Source organism: Bubalus kerabau, chromosome 17 (assembly GCF_029407905.1).
Source record: "Bubalus kerabau isolate K-KA32 ecotype Philippines breed swamp buffalo chromosome 17, PCC_UOA_SB_1v2, whole genome shotgun sequence".
In the NCBI taxonomy this organism is placed as follows: domain Eukaryota; kingdom Metazoa; phylum Chordata; class Mammalia; order Artiodactyla; family Bovidae; genus Bubalus; species Bubalus kerabau.
Genome location: NC_073640.1, coordinates 41289023 through 41307853, shown reverse-complemented (window position 1 = coordinate 41307853; position 18831 = coordinate 41289023). Strand labels below are relative to the sequence as shown.

At 51.2% G+C, this 18831-nt stretch overlaps 1 protein-coding gene and 1 long non-coding RNA gene across 14 annotated transcripts in view; one reads left to right on the top strand and one right to left on the bottom strand.

Annotated features, from left to right (window-relative positions):
- ZFHX3 (zinc finger homeobox 3) overlaps window positions 1–18831 on the bottom strand; it is a 290141-nt gene that overhangs the window by 228008 nt on the left and 43302 nt on the right. The gene's annotated exons all lie outside the window — the stretch shown is intronic.
- Window positions 8933–18831, top strand: part of LOC129632492 (uncharacterized) — a 69769-nt gene continuing 59870 nt past the window's right edge. For both annotated transcript variants that reach the window (XR_008704557.1, XR_008704556.1), the window contains exon 1: window positions 8933–9057. This is a non-coding gene — a long non-coding RNA (uncharacterized LOC129632492). The remainder of the gene's footprint in view (window positions 9058–18831) is intronic.

Sequence of the window (18831 nt, the reverse complement as noted above, 5' to 3'; positions counted from 1 at the left end):
GTCTCCAGACACTGTCACATGTCCCTGTGGAATGAGGGGGAGGCAAAGTCAGCCCCTTTGAGAACCAACAGAATGTGGTAGTGGTGTGTGCACAGAGCGACCCCTGAAAGCATGGACCTAAAAGGACCAGCCGGAAGCACAGGTGGGCGGGTTGGCCAGACACAGGTGTACCTGCGACAGGGCCCACCCCTGGTGACCGAAACAGCACACACTCCTTCTAAAAGCGGAGGTCACCATGCTAGCTGGCTTTTGTCCTCAAGTCCTAAGAAGTGCCAAATCCCCTCTGTTTCCAAGAGGAGGTTCCAGTCTAGAATCTTATGTTGAAATATATCTGCTTTTAAAATACCATATTGCTGAACCAACTCAACTCTAGCCCAGATTTTGCCTACAGGCCACGACTTTGAAATCTCCGGCACAGAGGCTGCCTAGAGGCAGAAGCGGGGGCAGCCTGGAGATTCCTTAGAACCTGTAGGAATTTAGCCACAAGGAAATGGGGCCCTGGACAAGGCCTGTGAGAATGAGCTGAAGAAAAGGGCCAAGTCCCAGAAACTTAAGTTGAAATAAGACAAGCACACCGGAACAAATGGCCACATGTTCCTGAAACACGGGTCTTCAGTGCAAGTGTTAGCCTAACAGTTGCTGACTTTGGAGAGTTCCTTGAAGAGGAAAGTGAACGCAGGGAGGTCCCACCCTTAATTCGAAAAGGCGTGTGAGCTTGCGCCCACATGATCCTACAAGCCTTAAACCCATCCTGGACAAAGCCAAGGCCTCCCCATCTTCACGCTGCTCAGGAACTAGCCTGACCACCTGCGTGGACCTTCCCTGATGTTCAGTACACCCAGACCGCCAGCCAAGGAGCAGCCGGATTCAGATCAACCTCCCCCAAGAACTGGGGCAATGTCACTGTGCTAATGAGAACTCTTCCTGCCTCCCCAACCAGGTCTAGGCACCTTCTGGACTCCCTCCCATGATAATCTGGCCTCAGAAGGACCCCAAGGCATCCTTCAAGACAATCCCTCTGTGTTAAAGAAAACGGGGCTTAGGCAAGTGAGCGTCAGGAAGCCTGGTGGAATCACAGCCCAGGTCCACAACCTCATACCACCATCAGCGCATTTTGAGTTGTTTGGTCCCCACTCACACCGGTCCCGGAACCTGGATCAACGAGAAGGTCGTTCTGACAACACATACCATGGTGTTGGTTCGAAGGCAGTGTGGTCTCATTTACGTTAGACTGTGACAGAAATCAAAAGAGCTCTGAGTGACCTGTCCATTTCTGGACATGCTCAGGGTGGGGGCGGCGGTGGGTTACGACACCGGCGTTCACTGCCCAATCTGTAAACCGGGTAGAATGACCTCCTTGAATTGCTGTCATCTTCTCAGAGAGAGCTGCCCTACCACAAAGCTGATCCTAATTAAAGAACACCGTTCCCAGCATGGCGCACCATCAAGCACAGAGGCAAAGGCTGCCTTGACCAGCATCAGACGCTCGGTCTGATCAAGGTCACTGGAGAGAAGGTAAGATGGTCAGAGGCCCCTAATCTCACCTCCACACTGCTCTGCCTTGCTTGCTGTGAATGGAACACCCAAGTCTTTGGCAGAGGAAGGAGGAGGCTGGGTGAGCAGGGAAAGGGAGGGGAAGGGAGAGACAAGGAAGGAGGGAGGCAGGACTCTCTCCCATGGGCAGTACTGTGCAGGTGATGGCAACAGGCTCCGGGGAACTGCCGGCTGGTCTCCATGAGCCTCGTGACACCCCATAGGCACGGACTCCCCGCGTTGCCTTCCCTCCCGCTGCCCATGTCCACCACACCATCCACAGCGATGCTGACGGGGTTAGAGCGTCTTCAACCATCTTATCCTCTTACCCGACCGGCAAGAAGGGGCTGCAGAGAAGCCCACGTAAGACACGCAAGGAAAAAATCTCTGGGCTGGGGCCCGAGGCATGGGGACGCACAGACAAAACTCAGCAGCACCAGCATTCAGCGAGGCTGGAGCGGCCAGTGGGAGCCATGGACCGGTCACCCCCAAATCCTCGTGTGGTGGGTCCTGTCTCCCAGAATCCAGTTAGCCACACCCGTGAGCCGATTTCTGGGAGAAGAGTCCAGGGTCGGAAGGCATCTAAGTGGCTTGGCCAAGTGAAGACTCTGTAAATCAGGCAGCCGCATGCTCCGCACACAGACTCCAGACTCGCAGACGACCAGCTGCAGAAGTAATGGCGTGTTCTGCTGTGCCCCATCCCGGCAGCTCTGGAATCACACGTCCCCCTACCCAGCCTGTGGCATGGGGAGGCCCTGCCCCCCACCCCGGGTACCACGGGGTGTCTCTGCCCCTCAGCGTGGCATCCTCCCAGCCTTCCCCCAGAGGCCCACCCATCTTCTGGAGACCCTGCTCGGCCTTCTCCCACATATGATTTCCTCATGTATCCATTTTTAGGAATCAATGTTTTTGTGAAGAAGAGGAGGAGAAAGTTCCCACATGTAGAAAGCTCACACCCTAGGGAGGAGTGAAGAGGGGGGGTCACTGAGCACTTGTTGAAAGCAGACGTGGACAAGAGCAATGAGGAGCAGAAGAAAACCTCTTGTCAGCTCTGAAAGTTAAATAGGAACATCTCGCCCATCGCTCCCCCACCCTGCTTCCTCCCGGCCTGGCCTGTCTTCTCCCCTCAGCCCAGGAGGCAGCACACAGGCGGACCCCCGAGGCGGGAGGGCCCCAGCAACAGGAGGGAGCTCTGTGGGAGTTTGCGGGAGCTCCACCTCTGGGAATGGATTTGATGTCAAGTGTCAGCAAGTAAATTGCTATTGGCTTCTCGATAAGCAGCAGTAGTGAGCTAAGTGTTTCCCCGTATTGTGCGGGCTCTCGCGGACTCAATACGGCAGTATTGACAGCACAATCACACAGTAATCCAGGCTCCACTAATGCCTACACTTCCTCAATGAAAATACACTTTCCACTTGGACACCAGCCCATTAGCTTTGGGCTGGAATCTCCGGCCTCCTCTGCTTCCCCCAACCACCCCTGTGCCCTGGAACCGGCATCTCCCAGTTGGGATCGCCCCCAAACGCCCTGGCCGATGCGACCATCCCAGCCCGCGTACTGTCAGGGCCCAACCTGAAAGATAAACAGCCGGAGACCTACAGGAAAAGGCCTGCTCTCTCCATCTATAAATCACTGGTGGGCAGGAAAGAAAAGTGATCCAACTCTTTAAGGATAAAAATCTCAGCAGTCGCTGAGGAAAATTGATGTTCCCTTGCAAAGCAAGAGATGTTCACTCTGGGAAGATGCATGTCTTCAAGTTTTCGAAGACAAAGAAACTCAAACTTCACCCAGCATGACACAGGGATGGGACGAGCTCTAACAATCATGCCAGACTCTAGGTTTCCACAGGGTAAGTCCCCACACCCTAGCCAGTCTTAGATAGATTTACATATTGAAGGGCCTGCTAATTCAAAAATAAACACCACACAAACACAAGCTATTTTTCAAATCCATCTTTCATCAACCTTGACTTTCAGAACACCCTGGAGTAGGTAAGAGACAAGATTATATTACAGAGACCAATGAAACAGAGAAGTTAAGTGACTTACCTAAGGTCACACAGCTAGTTACCAGTGGGTTTGATCTTAGAGGCTCGACTAGAGGTTGGCAAACTTTTTTCCATGGAAAGTCAAGTAAATATTTTCGGCTTTGGGGCCTTTCAGTGTCTATTTGCAACTGCTCAGCTCTTGTCACTGTGGCATGGGAGCTGCCGCAGCCATGTAAAAGAACAAGCCCAGCTGTTTTCCAATAAAATCTTACTTACGGACACAAGTAAGATTTTTTGCATATTTTCATATGTCATGAAACAACATTCTTCTTTGGACTCCCCCAACCATTCTGAAAGGTGAAAACCATGCCTAGCTCGCGGACCATACAAAAACAGGCGTTGGGCCAGATGCGGCCTGTAGGCGTGTTTGCCGGCTGCTGATCCCAGCCCACTGGGGGATGTGAAGTGTCTAGACCACCACACAGTCAACCAGAATGGGCACCACCATTCCCAGGCTCATTACAACCGTAATAATCCCGTCCAGTGAAACTGCTTGACCCTCCAGCACCAAACACAACACCCAGCCCCCAGGTGTCCAACAGCAACACAGCTGTGCACCCATAACACACTGGCCAAGTCTTCACGCTTCTATAGAAGCACTGCCTTTTGTTGGGAATTTCTGCACAAATTTCAAAGTTAAGAAACTTTCCACAGACGTACGCCCAAGCCACTGCTGGGGTAATACACTAACGGCTGCTGCTGCTGCTGCCGCTGCTAAGTCGCTTCAGTCGTGTCCGACTCTGTGCGACCCCATAGACGGCAGCCCACCAGGCTCCCCCGTCCCTGGGATTCTCCAGGCAAGAACACTGGAGTGGGTTGCCATTTCCTTCTCCAATGCATGAAAGTGAACAGTGAAAGTGAAGTCGCTCAGTCGTGTCTGACTCTTAGCAACCCCATGGACTGCAGCCTACCAGGCTCCTCTGTCCATGGGATTTTCCAGGCAAGAGTACTGGAGTGGGGTGCCATGCCTTCTCCAACACTAACAGCAAAAGTCATTTATTTTCAAAACCAGCACACATATTTAACAGTGCCCTTAAATACAATGCTGGGATGAGTGACCCGCCCTGCACTACCACCCCCCCACCCCCCCCACCCAACCCCAATCCCCCGCCCCAAGGAGGAGTTTCGGTCTCTCTGTGTTTAGGAAGAAGAAACCCGGCCAGAGAGGGGTTAAGGCCCTTCCAGGCTGTGATCTGATAAATGGCTGTGCAGAAAGCAGGTTCCCTCACTTTGAGATATGATGTCACTAACCTTTATTGATCCACTATCAGAGAACTTTGCTTATCTCTCTCCTGTGATATACTGCCCCTCCTGTGCTCAACTAGTGTTTAATACACTGCCGGCTGCCCCGCACTCCTCATCGCTCAACACCGCGGCGCGAGGCTGCCACGGGGGCCAATATTTTACAGCCAGGCCTCGCCAGCACAGACACTCCCTGACGTGGTGGGGAGTGCACACCTACTCCCACCAGGCTGCCGGGCCCCCGGTGCACCCTGACTGTGGGCCTGGGTGTTGGTGGGGGCCAGGGCCCCTCTGAGCATCTATCTCCTGCTCGCCCTTTTAAAAAGCGCACCTCCAGTCCCTTCAAGCTCCAGCTTCTTCACCTCCATCCTGAAAAGACAACTGCCAGCCCACCAGGTTCATGAGAACAGAAGCACCTCCAAGTGAAACCTCCCATCGGAGAAACGAGCCTGTTTCTCCTTTTGCAGTCAAGACCTCAGCCTAATCAGGAGCTGGAAAACACTACCCATGGAAGCGCGGGACAGTCATTCAAGAGGAATCACGCCAGGACCAGAGCCAGAAGACATACCCAGGTGTGGCCAGGCAAGCTCTGATTCCGAGAGATAACAGGGTTCCACTGCCCGGGGCAGGCCTAATGCTGGAGCAGCCACACACCGGGTCTGGGGTCCTCCCAACCCACAGGCGAACTGGGCACGGTGTGCAGCCGGTGCCACACCCAAGGGTGGGTGAGCCAGCAAGTGCCAAGATTCAGGAGGAGACTGTTTCACTGAAGAGCTGGCATCAGCCTCCTCTGTTCCCCACTGTCAACCTCAGATGCCTTGGAACCACTCAACTCACGGGACCCCACCTGTTGCCCCCCAAGGAGCCAGTGGACAAGACTGTGCCTCCCCCGCCCCACCCGGCCCGGCCGACAAGGGGCCGTGGGCAGCCGGGGAGAACCAGCACGCCCTTCCACTGCCCCGGGGCACCCAGAATTTGCCTAATTGAACATTAACAAGTTGCTACAATAAAGTTCCTCTGTTGTGAGCTAGGAACCTTCTCGGCAACAACAACAGAAGTCTTGTTACAAACCGCTCTCTAAAGCCAGGCCTCAGCCTCGACAGGTGTGAACAAGATTTAAACACCTCCTACAATACAATGCAATCCAAACAAAGGGGAAAGTCAATCCCAACCTCCTGGGGTGAACCTTGTCTAACATCTTCTTCACTCATGCAGCCCAAGGGAGCCAAGTGAACGCGTGGAGAGACTGTCTCCAGGCCGGGCAAGGAGACCTAACCAACCCTGAAGCAGGTCTCTCTGCCACTCCAGACCAGCCACCAGCCTGGTCACCCTCTAGCAGAAGACGAGGCTATGAACGCCTCACATGCAATCCTGGGCCCCCACACGCACGTTCCATCCACCCCTACCTCGGCCAGCTGGTAGACCGTTCTGGCGAGCTCCCTACACTCCTGGCCCCTAGCTCAGCGCTCGGCTCTTCTATGAGACAGGTAAGCAGAGGAGGAGATCCCCAGGTCCCAGGGTCTGAGCCGTTCTTTCTCCTAAAGGGGGCCTGGGCAAGTCCTAACACATCCTCCTGCTGAATGCTGGGGAAGAGATGAGACTCTGGGACTGGATTTATCATTAAAAATTTTTTGAGGGCCGCTCCGGGTAGAAACACAGGAGGGGTGTGTGTTGGACAAGGAGGAATTATCCCTCCCATTGATTTTCCGCTCTGGAGTATTAGAGAGAACACAGCATTTATCTGGAGATTTCTTCCCAAAGCCAACCACATCAACGGGACTTGAAAGGGCTTATCTGCAACCGCCATCACTGCGAAAAGTGGGCACCCCAGTAGGGAACTCGATGAGCCCCACAGTTCCATGGTGACATCTTGAAGCCCTTGTTATTGTTACTCGACTTCAAATGAGTGAGCGAGAAGGCAGAGAGGGGAGTGGCAGAGGGGACACGGTGGGCAAGAGTGACAAAGGACAAAGAAGGGAATTCTCTCTCCCCCAGGCCTCTGCTCCAATGAGAACACAAAACGACTCCGGAACAAAACCCGAAAAAAAGCAGCAAGCACATACGCAGGCCTCCAGCCATTCCTATTTTGGGCACCCGTCCTCTGTTCTCCTTTTCCAAACTCTTGGGCATTTTTTTTAAAGTGATAAACACTAATAATCCAGCTTTTGATCCTAACTCTCCTCCTCTCCCAGTGCAAGAGAAAAGCTGTCGGCACTTTTTTCCCCCAAGTGAGAGAAAGCCGTGAAACATGCCAGGGAGACCTCCGATGGCAGCTACCCTCCACTTTTTCTACCTCCAAACTCCAGGCAAAGTCAAGGGTAAGAGTGACCTGCAGGCTTGTGGATAAAATGTTCGTGACCACCATGATGGAATTTGTTTTCCAGAAATTTTTACTAATGAACCTTGGAGCACAAAAACCAATCCCAGGCAAGGAGTCACAAGCTGGCTCATTTTCCTCCGTGCTCCCCGTTCTCCGACCTGGCTAGGCAGGCAAAGGCCCCCAGGCTCATGGAAAGCTAGCAGCCTGCTCACAACGACAACAAATAAAGGTTCAAAGGCTCAAGTCCCCTTTCCAGGTAGCTGGGAAGATGTAATTGGTGAGGCAGGAGATTAGAAATATCGGCAGCCTCTAAGTAAGACTTTAATTTACTGGCAGATCAATAGAGCTGGGGTTATATTGGCAAAGTGTCTACAGCTCCATTGACTCACGCAATGCCTCTTATCAATTTATCAGAAATCTGGAAGTCAGAAGATATTGTTTGAAGGGAAACGAAGAAAAAAAGAGACAGGGAGCGACAAGACAAGCGCCTGAGCAGTTAGAAAATGGGGTCCCCGATCAGGAACCTGGTACCAAGAGTTTTTACATCAACCTGTCTCCTGGAATGGAAGCCAGTATAATGCGACTCAGAGTTAACCTGACCCCCTAACAGCCCCCTCAGCCTTCTCACATGATTCCATTTTCCATGAACCTTGGGTTCTGAGGGGCTAGAACCCTACCAAAGCAGATGCCATTTGTTTATTAGTCTCGGCAAGGAGCTACTCCTTCTGTGGGGTCAATGTTTCCCATCCAAGTTGCAGGCAATTCACATGCACCTCTGTTTTCTTCACATTCTGGTCCTTCTCCAGGTCTGCCTTAGCCAGAATTCTTCATTTTAGCTTCTTTCCCACCAATCCATAGAAAAGATTTTAAGTAAAGGGGACATCTATCCTAGCATCCCAATCTTCTCCAGGGCTCATGAAGTACCAATCAAACTAACCATGGCACTTGGTCTCAGAAGCATAAAGAAGAGAGACTCAAGTTCCAGCAATCACCGACAAGGATATGCAAGTTTTCATGAATAATTAATCTTCATGGAAAGGGTTTTGAAATATCCAGGTAGTGGAAAGACCAAGGAAGAAGTAAACATTAACACTTTACCAAACCTAATCATCCACATCAGTGAAGGCAGGATGCAGGAAGATGCAAAGGAAGTTTGTATTTCTATCAGATAACCCTGGGTGGGGGGTGGAGGGGCAGATATTGGAGAGAGAGAGGACTTGCTGCATTCCAGTTATCAGGAGGCGGAAGGGAAGAGCGACTTGACTTGGAGGACCCACGACCTGCTTTTGACAATCCATTTTGGTTCCTGCCTCATACAACAAATTTCTGCTTAATTGCTGTTTTGCATTTCGTTGAGACATCGAGTAAACAGTACTTAAGTGTTTCCAGACAAAAACAATAACTCACTAATGACTAAGGCCCTGCTAATTAAAATACCCCTGTGATGGCGTGACTGGACTCAGAGCCACCACAGGGAACAGAACTGCCCCGGCCTTGAACACATGAACCAGAAAGCAAACGCATGGGGCAGTGGTGGAGGTGACGGGTGACTGCTCCTTCAGGTCACAATGCCCTCTGGTTGCAAAGAACGAAGCTCCTTACTGGAAGGAGACGGGGTGGAGGGGAGGGGAGGGGAGGGGAAGGAGTTGGGAGTGGGGGTGTGAGGGTGCTCCCTAACAGAAGGTGTGTTCTAGAACCTTGTGGGTGAAGTAACCTGGCATGACCCTCAGGAGTTCACATGATCACTTGAAGGGGGGGGGGAAAAAAAACGTGTCTGACCTTATTACAGGAGAAAACAAGATGTGTGAAACTGACCTGAGAGACCCTTCCCCAGAGACCACCCTTCTTACCAGCAGGAATGTCCAACTACACTGTGGGGAAAAAAAAGAAAAGACTGAGAAAGAATGAAGCAAAGGTATATGGTGCCACCTGATCTGTGAGAAAGTATTAACTTGACCAAACAGTCAAGATTCACAGTGCATTTGACAAAGCAACAGGGACGCAGAAAACGTCTCTTCCTCCCCAAATGAGAGATCAAAATAACCAGGCTTCCCCTTAACAGAAGCCGTGCTCTCTGCTCTCATCCACGTTCAGTCCTAGGGATGGAGGCCTCCAAACACCGCTCTTTAAGTCTCAGCATTCGAAACCAAAGGAAAAAAAGAGAAAGGAGGCACGGAAGCCCTGGGGCTTGCAGAGGACCTTATCTTCCCCCGGGCAGGTTAAAGACCTGCTGGTTAGCAAGAGAGGGGGTGGGGACAGCCATTGAAACCGCAGGGGCCTAATACCCATTTGTATTCACACTCGGAGCCTTTAGGGATGTAAAATCGGAGAGGATGAACTGTTTACATTCACCTAATGCTCGAGTAAACAAATCAGGGCCTGAGCGGAGGAGGGCTTTCCGGGCAGGGCTGTGGCCAGACCCCCTTCTGAGCGGGGTGGCAGGGCAGGGGGAGGGAGGGCACACGGCTGCTGCTGGCACATCTGCCATCAGGGGCTGGGCTCCCCTCCCCACCCCTGCTTCTCCCCACTGGCAAGTCGGCACCTTCCTTGATCCCATGCAGCCCATCAGGATTGCACCCACAGAGGCCACAGAAGCTTCCAGAAAAGCACAGGGTGCCCTTGGTTCAGGACTGCCAGCAGGCACAGAGGAGGAGCGGGCTGCAGACTTGCCCCCGACGGGGCCTAGCAGAGCATTTTAAGCCACAAGACCAAGACGGGGAGCAGAGCCCCTCACTGGAGAAGGGGCCTTGCCCCACCCCCAATCGGGCCAGCCAGGGCCACCACACCACCCACAGTGGCCTTGGAGGAAGGAGGTCAAAAAAGGAGAGGCCTGGCCAAGAGTGCCTGGGGACAGGGCTTAAACACCCAGCACCAGAGAGAAACTTTCCTCTCCTGCAGGGGCCTGGGGTGGGCGGGTGGGGGTCCCTCAACATCACTGGTATCCAAGAACGACACCTCAGGAGAGACCCCCACCCCCAGAGTCCCCACATCATCGGGGAGTGGCTGAAGGGAACCAGGAGCTGTTTAATGTCCCAGGGCAAGGCCTGACCAAATCCTCTAAACTCCAACAGTTTCAACTTGACTGGGGGGAAGGGAGGGGGTGGGGGGGTCCTGGCACTCCTTTTAAATGCAGATTTGAACTTTTCACCCGGGGTCAGACAGCTGCGCTCCTCCAGCCCCAGCAGAGGCCGGCGCCGCGGCCACTCAACCTCACACTTTCACAGTTTTTTTTTTTTTTTTTTTCCCTCTGCCTGCACAGGAGGTCGGCCCATTGAAGGAATTAGATACCCCCCTTCCCTAAAACTCCAAACCCACACTCGCCTCTCAGCTTACCAGGGGCACAAATCCCACTGGAGGCCCAAGGATGGGCCAGGGCTGGCTGGGCGCCCTGGACACAGCGACGGCGAAGGGAGAGGGTCCTTATCACATGCATCGACTAAGGAATGCTGAGATCAATAGTGAGGAAACCCCGGCGCTCAGCCACTGCTCAGCAAGGAGACGCTTCCTCCCCTCTGCGGGACAGGGTTCCCAGCTGCTCTCCTCCGGCAGAAGCCGGATGACAGCCATCCTTGCTATTCTACTCATCGGGATTGTACTGTTAGTCAGACTTATCTAACTTCGAGAAAAAGTCCCTTCAGGAGCAAGCAAAAGAAAAATATGACCAACCTTTAAAAAAAAAAAAAAAGAGTCTAGGCTGGGACTCCTTGCCTCTATCATATCCCTTCCCTTATCCTCATGTGCAAGGCTGTTTCTGATTTTTCCTTATCACCCTCTGCCTCTCCCTTTCTCTGCCTCCAACCAGAAAGGCCCACTGGCCCTAGATGGTGAAAGAGGACTCTCCACTGTGTGGCCTTAAGATAACATGAGAGGGACTTCCCTGGCAGTCCAGTGGTTAGGACTCTGTGCTTCCAATAATGCAGGGGGTGTGGGTTTGATCCCTGGTTGGGAAATTAAGACCAACATGCTGCAGTGTGGCCAAAAGGAAGAAAAGAAAAAGGTAATGTGAGAAATCCGAAATCTGAATAAAACCAGGGGAAGAAGAGGAGGGGGGGTCTCTTGTTGGGATTGGGGACCAGGTCAATAGCAGTACGTGGGCAGCAGAGAAGCCCCCCAAAAACAGGCCCCTCTAAGCCACAAGCCACGTGGGCCCAGGCCAACTAACCCAGGAAGCCTGTGTGATTGATGTCCGAGAGGAGAACGCAATGACTACCCACAAGTCCAATGTCCTCTGTCCTGCCACTGACTAGTAAGCCGCCATGGACAGAGTGAACTGGATGGCTACCAGAAGCTCCCTGCAGCCCTGCCATGCTGAGGGCGCAAACAAAGAGGGGGTGACGCAGGAGACAAGGCTGCTGCAGTAAATGCACCAGCGCTCACACAGCTACAAGCTGTCCTGCCCTCTCTCTGGGGCTAGGACCACCTTGCTGCCACTGCTGCCGTTCTTTGTTGGGAATGGCCTTCAGAGCCAGGTGGGTATCTCCACCGGCCACCTGCGAACCGAGAAACGGTTTAAGAAAGGTTTGCGTGGCCTCCTAACAATCCCATGAGGATGCCAGCAGACTTGGGTGACTTTTAGAGAGGAAAGCATGTGCAGATGCAGCCTGCACCCCCTGAACCCCAGGAAACAGAGGCAGCCCCCCAGTAAACGGAGGCAGCAGTCACAAGAGACGGGCGGTGACTCAGCTCCACCAATGTAATGTCTCAGAAGAGCCCAGGGCGCCATCCTGCAATACCAGCTCTGCCCTGTCTGACAGTCAGCCACTAGGCCCTCAGGGCTACTGAGCCGATGAAAGGAGGCTGGTCCAAAATGAAAGAAGGCCGCAAATATAAAATACACGTGGGATTTTTTTTTTTTTTTTGAGGATGCAAAATGTCTCACTGATAGTTTTCTTTATATTGATAACATGTTAAAATGATAACATTTCAGATATACTAGGCTACAGAAAATATAATTAAAATTCATTTCACCAGTTTTTTTAACATGGATACTAGAAACTTTTAAATTATGTACATAACTCCTGTACTGTATTTCTATTGGACAGCACTATTCTAAAACTTCAGTTTGGCTTTCAACTTCAGACTCAGCCAGCAGTTCGGTGTTCAGGACTAAGAATTTTCTTGTCTATTCTGAACATCCCCCCTAAAGCTACAACGTTCCGACTCCCAAGTGATACTTCTAATTGTGCTGAAAAATCTTAGTATCCAAATCAAATCGTTTATACTGGCAATTTGGCAATGGATTAAGGGGTGGCAGGGTAGGGGAGGAGGAGGAAGAAAGTCAGCTGTGCATTAGAAGCTGAACAAGGCCAGTGGAGTGACATGCCCTCTTTCAAAATGTTATCAATTACGTCTGAGGCCGATCTTTTTGCTTTGAAAAAAAAAATAATAAAAAGTTGTTTATTGTGGTTTGGTTCAAGGATTGCCCATTACAAGGCTGGCTGGCCTCCTCCTCCGGCTGAATTTCTCACTATGGAGAGCAGACTTCTCCCTTTTAACTGCTCTTCCTATAAAACATGCCCAGCAGGATGCTGGTCCCCACCCCCACACATACACACACACTGTAAAGTATGTGAGGAAGGGAAGGCGGAGCAAGGGGCAGAGAACACACAGACACGGCCCCTTTCCTCTCAGACAGTACCCGTCCTACCAGGAGGGATCCCGGGCCAGTCTCATTTCTCCATGTAAATGAACTTTTTGGCCACCTCCTCAGAGAAGAAAAGCTGCACAGATGCGGAAGGCCCATCCTGGGGCACACAATTACAGCCATTTGCATTCCTCCAGAGGCAGGATTAGCACAGGAATGTGCTTTGCAGCTTTGTGGGGGGAAAAGGAGTTTAGGAAGAAAGAAATAGGGGGGGTGCCTATTTCTCCCCAGTCTGTCCATCCAAAGCTCGATGATACACTTCCAGTTCTCTGAGAGTCAGAAAGTGGAAATAACTCCTACTCAGGCTTACTAAAGAGCGGGGAGGGTGAAAAGGCCTGAGAGGGGGAGTGAGGGGGGGTACTGCGTGTATGAGAACTGCCCCTCCTGGTGCTTTGATCCCCTCGGTCGCTAGGAGAAACCAACTTTTCTCCTAGGGTTAATCAAAACCAAATTACTCAGGAATGTGGCAGGACAGGTCTGAGCTTCCAGGTCCCTTTGTCTCTGAGGATTTAAAATGAAAAAATAAAAAAAATTTTAAAGCAGATGGCAGTGGCTTACAAGATAGGTAATGTGAAAATGTTCTGAAGGAACATCTGACCATATCCCCCCACTCTAAAAAAAAGGAAGCTATCTACAAACCTACTCCAATCTATCCATCAAGAGGTTCCAAACTCAGAAGAACTTCCTGTTTTCTTATCACCCCTCAAGAAAGAACCCCTCCACAAACCTGTATCTAGTCAAAGAAGAAATAAGAAATAAGCAAGACTTTGCTGCCAGTGGGGCTGCAAACCTGATTATAAAATGTATCATGGGAAGTACAGTCCCTCGAACTTAAGAACACACATTTTTCCTGAACAAAGTCTGGGAGTAGTCTGCAAGGTCCTTCCTTGGAATTCTGGGGTAGGAAGGAGACAGCATCCAGTCGTGGGGACCTGGTAAACTTGGGGATCTCTTTAAGGTCTAAGAAAGGGGGTGTTGAGGGAATGGCTCGGTTCAGGGATGAAAGGACCTTGTAGGGTATCAGAAGATACTGCTGGCACATCTGTAGTCCAGAAATGGCTGGGAACTCGCTGCCCAAAGCTGCCTTGTTTACTAGCAAAGTGTGCCGCCAGGGGTGCTGGCCCGGCCCGGCCCAGCCCAGCCACACCGGTTCAAGAACTCCAGAGGCAACAGGAAAAGGCTGACTGACCTCAGAGATGAAAGAAACCTGGGGCTCAGGGCTATATTAAGGACTCCACACCTCCTGCCCGGTCACATCCTTGGCAGGCTTGTGTCACCGAGCAATGTGTGGGCCCACGCTCCCGGGCTCCTGGAAACTTCATAGTGCAACGCCCGGCGGCATTATAATTAGGGGTGGCAAGGAGAGACACACAGCGCGCCCAGGAGCAGACCAGTGGCTCTCTGCATCATAAAATGACGCTAGGCTTCACTGCAGAACCTGACCAGCCGCCCCCCATGCCCTCCCCCTCCAAAAACTAAGATAAACAAAGAGAGCACCACCAGTTAAGCTACAGAGCCTGGACTCAAAAGATAAAATGAGGCCAACATTCAGGCCTGACTACCAGCTTGCCATAAATTGTAACTGGCCCTCGGCCTATGGTTATCTGGGAGGTTGCACTAAAGTAACTTTTAAAATACTCTTCACCTTATCTTCAGGCCCAGTCAAACACACACATACATCACCCGTCTTAGATCTCTGCCATTAGTGTTCCATTTAGACTTTCCAAAACAAGGTCATCCCAGTAGGCCCGTCCCCTGTTTCCGGTCACAGCTGCGGACTTTCACCCCCTTCTCCAACAAAAGGGACCTTGTACACAAAATTAACCCGAACCATTAGTCTGTGCGGTGTGAGAGAGTACACTGGGCCCTTGGAATTATTTACCCTCCTCCCAGGCTGGCCCAGGGTGCTCCCCCACAGAGGCCGGGGGAGCTTCCCTAGAGATTAGAGGCTCTGCTCCCTGGGCCCCAGCTCCACACAGCTGCATCTGTGCAGCCAAGGCCCCAGTTTGCAGAGAATAAACACAAAGCCCCTTTTTTTTTCTTTTCTTTTTTCTTTTTTTTTTTTTAAGAAAAGAAGAAAAAAAAACTTGCTCCCGTGGTGTGATTCCACAGCTGGAAAGGGCCACAGTCATTCTGGATATTGTTGAGCTGTCCAACACGGTGGCCACCACAAAACCATCCCAGATGGGGCTGTGCTGTCCAATATGGTGGCCACCGCTCATCTGCCACTGCTGAGCACTGGCAACAAGGCAAGTCCCAACTGCTACGGTGAGAAAGTCATGCCAATACTGTGCGGAAAAAGACATTTAAACTTCACTGCACCTGTTTCTTTTTTACTTTTCTATTAACGTGACTCCTAGCAAGTGTACAATTACAGATGGGGCCTGAGTTCTATTTCTCCAGGACAGCCCTCCTGGGGACGAAAATGTCACAGCCTGGAACACCAGCCCATGGCTGTGCCCTTAAAGGAAAGAGTCTTAATGTTTCAATGCTAAAGTGACCATGAAATTAAGCAAATGGCAACAACTGATATCAGCTAGGTCAAATCACAGACTTTAAGAGAACGCTCAACAAATATGTGTAACTCAGAGGCGGCAGGAATCTACCATCTTTTTATCCAAGAGAAAACAAACGCAGTCTCTAGCCCAGTGGTTCTCCATGCCTGCCAAGGAGACATTGGGTGATTCCTGGAGACATTTTTGATGGGGAGTCGGAGTTGGGGAGCAGGGACTCCTGGTATCTGACCTGGAGAAATGAGGGACACCCCTGACAACAAAAATTATCCAGCCTCCAATGTCAACCATGCCCCCACACACAATCGGACAAGGTTGATCTGAGGTCCACACAGTCATACTTTTAATACTCAGATTTCCAGGGGCAGGGGGCTGGAGGCGGCATCTCTCTGCACAATGGCTTCTCTGCAGGGCTCGGAAGTGGGCCCAGGTTTTAGTGGTACCCACAACGTGGGAATATGAAAGTCATAATGATGTTAAAACAATATTCACTTTCTCACCAGACTGAGAACTGAGTTTCAATGGCTGAAAGGTCTGGACAGCTGTTTTTCAGGTTATTTGATAGAAAATGGGGTTTAAAAGCTCAGAGCAGTAAAGTAACTATACTCCAATTAAAAAAAAAAAAAAAGCTCAGTACAACATGAGCCAGACCCCCCCCCACTCTGCACGCAGAGTGACACCTCCCATGGAGGCTCTGAATGAGGCGAGCCCCTGACGTGCTCAGCTCTCCAGCCCTGACCACACAGGTTCCTGGGCCGGGCCACAGAGCAGTGGAGGAGCTGAGACCAACCCTGCAGGGACAGGAAGAGGACAGGGCTGCACGGAGAAGGCCAAGACAGGAAGAACCCAGGGATGAATGTGAACAGCCCCTTTTCATGGAGCCAGGCTGGGAGGCTTGGCAGGAAGGGGGGTGGAGGGGGGGAGGGCACATGATAATTAACTCAGCAAGTTGATAGTATTTGCATATAAATGCCTCCACAAATCACTACAAACAAGCCAGGACAAGTCAGGCCTATTAGCATATACAAGCCAGCCCAGGAAGGCCTCTCTAGGTGGGTCATTGAGTGGGCTGCTCACTTCGAAGGCCGCCTGTCAGCTTGGGGTGGGGGGCACATGAGGGGAGGACGGAGACACTGCGTCTATTTCAGACCCTTTCACTCTTGAACGCAGTTGCAGGATGTCAAAAGGAGTTGGCTTTATTCCCAGCCCCTAAGGGCAAAGCAGAAGAAATGCTGGACCTTTGCATTTCTTCCTTCCAGGGTGTTGCGAAGCAGAAGGGAGCCAGGGCCATCAAACAAAACAAACACAAAGGGAAGGATATGCAGATGGGAACGAACATTCATGGAGAGGCTACTGAAAATGCACCGGGAAGACTTGTTTTCTACTTCGTTTCATTCCCTCTTGAGGGGTGAGGTGTGCGTTATGCCCGTTTCACAAAGGAATGAAGCAGTAAGGCTCAGAGAGGTTGCATGGTGGGTGCACAGTCACGCTGCCAGGCCGGAACAGAGCCGGGCCTCCACGCCTGCGACCCCCGCGGAGGGGTCTGGGCTAGAGCAGAGTGGAGAATAGAAGCTGGCTTCTCAAAGGGCAGGCTCATTTGATCCATCTCTGCTTCTCCCAGGGCAATGGAGTGTGGACACCAGCATGCCCATTTCAAGGGCTGACTCATAAGCGGCACTCTGATCCTGACCTGGCCCCTACCTGTCATACTCGTAATTATCTCACTTCTTCCACCAACAAGCAAGACCGCACCTCCCTCCAGTTAGACACTTAGATTTCCTTTAGCAGCCAGCATCTTCAATGTCTGGACAAATGTTAGATTCGCCAGCAAGTGAGAAATAAACCAAAGGTCCTTTCCCAAAAGGTGTAAAAGTTCTCTGCTTTCTCCCAAAGACATTTCAACCTTTGGTTTCGTATCTGTTGCAAGAAAAATCAGCTTCAACCTCCTCTCTGGAAAAGCGAGGGGGAGGGGAAGCCTTATTATTTTCAAGGCTGCACTCTTCACCTGCAACTACCTTTTAAAAGTAAGGCAGGTGGGCCTAGGTAACATGTACTCATGGAGTCAGGTACACAGATTGACAGCCTTCCCTGGACAAGCATTTCATATCTGGTGTGAAAGTGACACCATCCGGGAACCTGGCAGACCAGGGGCGGCAACTGAAACCAGTTGCTTTTGCAGCGACATCAACCTTCTAAGACACAGGATCCACGGGCCTCCTCTTTATGTCCACAAGTTGACACTTTAGCAACCGGGCAGATGTTTCACAGGGAGACGTGGCGATGTTACAGGGAAAGCAAAAAACATTCCCCCTACCAGCCAAATGCACATTAAGAACCAAGGCCCTGAGCCAAAGAGCCTTTTAGGAAGAGGGCCTGAAATGGTGGCAGAGGCTTGCATTGTTTCTTGAGCAGTTAAGAAAAACTGTTTAAAAAAAGAAAAAATGACAGGAAAAGTTGCTGAGAAGGAGGGAAAAAAAGGGCATACATGTGTTCCTTAGCACATTTTCATCAGGAAAAGTTGTCCAAAACAGGCTGCTGAGAAACCGTTTTGTGTGGAAAGCAAGTAAGTTGAGGACTACACATCTGCACTTTTTATAGGCTTACAGGAGTTTAAACTCTTTTGTAAAGAGCTTTTTATGTACTGAATCAAGGCTCCCATATTTGAACAGGGATCTACATGACTGGGGTTGGGTGGGGGTGGGGGGATAGGCTGAGGCCCGAAATCAAGGATCAAATTAAGCAACCCCAGTCTTTTCTTCACTCAGCTCATCTGACTCTGGCCTTTCCACTAAGGAGACTCAAAGAAGACAGAGAGCCTCCTGGAATTGTAACACAGAAATTCAGAGCCTACAGTGTAGCAGAGGTGTGCATGGGCGACAGTTCTCATTCAAAATCCAGCTCAACCAATAGGCTCAGACGTTTTCTCCAGCCACATTCCTGGATAAAGTCGGCACAACTAAGAACACAGCAAAGCTGCCTTTTTTTTTTTTTTTTTTTTTTGCCCACTCCCAAAGACCCACAAGTAATTGGTTCAGCCTTTCTCTTTAGCTAACACCCCTCCCAACACACACACACACACACACACACAGAGCAGGAGGTCTGAGTAGTCACCAACTCCTGCCTCCAGAAGCACAGAAGTGGGGGGCGGGCGGGGGCGGGGGTGGGGGCAAGTTTCACTCCCAGATCAAAGGTTTGTGGCCGAAATCACTTTCAGGACAGCGCGTGAAATCGGCAGCAGATGAAAATTCCACCGTCTTTTCACAGCGTCCAATGGAGCCAGCTTCCCCAGTTCAGAGTCTGCCTACAGATGACAGAAGATACTCCATAACTCCCAACTGTTGCCCCAAAAGACCCACTTAAAATTAAAGACAAGATAATCATTGAAGAAAGCCTTTAAAGCCATTATGTGATTAGCAGGATGGGAGGAGAGAGGGATCTCGGGGTTTCTCCATCTTCCCAAGGCACAGCCTACAAGGGGAGCTGACGGATTCCGTTCCAAACCTGCAGCAGCCAGAAGGGGCAACGGGCAGGA